Source organism: Sinocyclocheilus anshuiensis, unplaced genomic scaffold (genome assembly GCF_001515605.1).
Source record: "Sinocyclocheilus anshuiensis isolate Anshui unplaced genomic scaffold, SAMN03320099.WGS_v1.1 scaffold16060, whole genome shotgun sequence".
Lineage (NCBI taxonomy): Eukaryota > Metazoa > Chordata > Actinopteri > Cypriniformes > Cyprinidae > Sinocyclocheilus > Sinocyclocheilus anshuiensis.
In genome coordinates this window covers 1-2,018 of record NW_015539133.1, presented here as the reverse complement: position 1 = coordinate 2,018, position 2,018 = coordinate 1, and positions in this window count along the sequence as shown.

Sequence of the window (2,018 nt, the reverse complement as noted above, 5' to 3'; positions counted from 1 at the left end):
ACAAAAACCTCCGTCAGTCAGAGTCACAGTGACTGCACTGATAAAGCTGAGAGATACTGCAGCTGCTGATGGGAGGATGACAAACAACACAATGACACAGTGTATCAGTTTTAGAGACTAATAATATGATGTATTAAGGAAACGTAATATAATATACAGATTTCACATTGTCTGGAGAAAATATGTCCACATTTCATAATGTTTTGCGGTCTAGATTTGGCTGGAGCTCTCAGTGATTCAGAGTATTGTGGGTCTTTACATAAGTTTTGTCCAGCAGGTAAATCATCACTACTAAACAAGAGCATTATTAAAAAAGACTCAGTGACTCATGATTGAGGCACCCAGCATATGAACTGTTCAGGAGGATAAGAAGCATTAAATCCAGAACAACGAGGCTTGAATGCAGCTTCTTCCCAGAGGCTGTAAGACTCATGAATTCCCTGCCTCATTGAATGATCTTTACCTTTGTCTCTTCCCTTGTTTTACCTCCTCCTGCTGTGCTGCTATTGTCACAATGCTACTCTGGTTTATTATGTTCTTTTGTTGTCGCTGTGTTTATAGGCTTATAGTCCTTTTTATAATTATTAAGTTATTTTAATTTAATCTATTACGTTGTCTTAACTCATTGCATATTTAATATTAGTTTTAGTATTGTATACTGTTTTTCTATGGTTTCTGCTGGACCTGGACTAGTTGCCATATCAACATTAGGTAACACTTTATAAGAACTTTCATTAATTTTCATTAATTAAATTAATTAATTATTTTAATAAACATTATATATTGCTTAACATATTATTGGTTAATATATTTTCACATAGCTAGAAATATGAGAATGTGCTTGTTAATGTTTACTAATGAACTTATGAAACATAATGATTAACAGATCATTATTTAATGTAAATTAAAATGCTTATGAATGTCATTACACTTTCAGTGCATATGACCATGCACTTCAAATAATCTTCAAATAATTTTGACAGATGGTTTACAATGATTAAAAGCTTCATTAATAAATCATTAACAACCATTATATAATGCCTAACGGATCATTATTTAATGCTTACAAATGTTATTAAACTTTCAATTCATACGATCTTGCACTTTTAAAAAATCTACAAATGATTTTAACAGATGCTATACAGTGATTAAACGCTTATTTGTTAATGTACTTTTGCTAACAGATGACATTAAACTTAATTTCACATATTACCTAATGCTCTTTTTTTCACTTTTACAAATGTTGTGAAAAAATAGCTTAATTAGTAATTTTAAGCACTTCACAAACTCTGCATGTTAACATATTATTCATTAAATCATTATCACAGTCTGTAAAGGTCATATATTTGGTCTTTGTTGTGTAGACTTCTACTGTTTACACATCTTAACAAATCATTTATTAACTATTTGTTCATGTTTTTGCAGTATCCACTCTATAGTTTAAACTATTCATCCTTTGTAAATGCTTATAATTATTTCCTAAACATTAAGTATCTTAATTAATAGGCATTTGACTTTTAGCTGCTGTAACAACGTTTGTGTAAAGAGGGGTTAGTTAAATGCTTGCTAAAGACATAAAACACATTGTATTTTGGGTGCAAAACATATTTTTATCGCCTCAACACTTACATTAGCATGCTACTGTATATCATTAAACAGAATATTTCTTGAATCATACATCAACAGGAGAAAACATCTACTTTTCAAGAAAGTGCTTGTTCATTCATCAAAACAATGTAACATAAACAGATTGAACCGTGTTGCCTTATAGTTACTCTCATAGATTTTGTTACCATTGCCATGCATTATACGACTGATAGACTGCAACGGCTGGACTTAAAAATCATCAAATGTGTTCTACCGAAGAAACAAAGTCACCTACATCTTGGATGCAGATAAACATCAAATTTTCATTTTGGGGTGAACTATCCCTTTAAGTCAGAGAAGAGCAGAAGCAGGAGATGAAGTGATGGTGGTAAAAAGGAGCAGTGTTTATTGTATATTCTTAGTTGTGTATG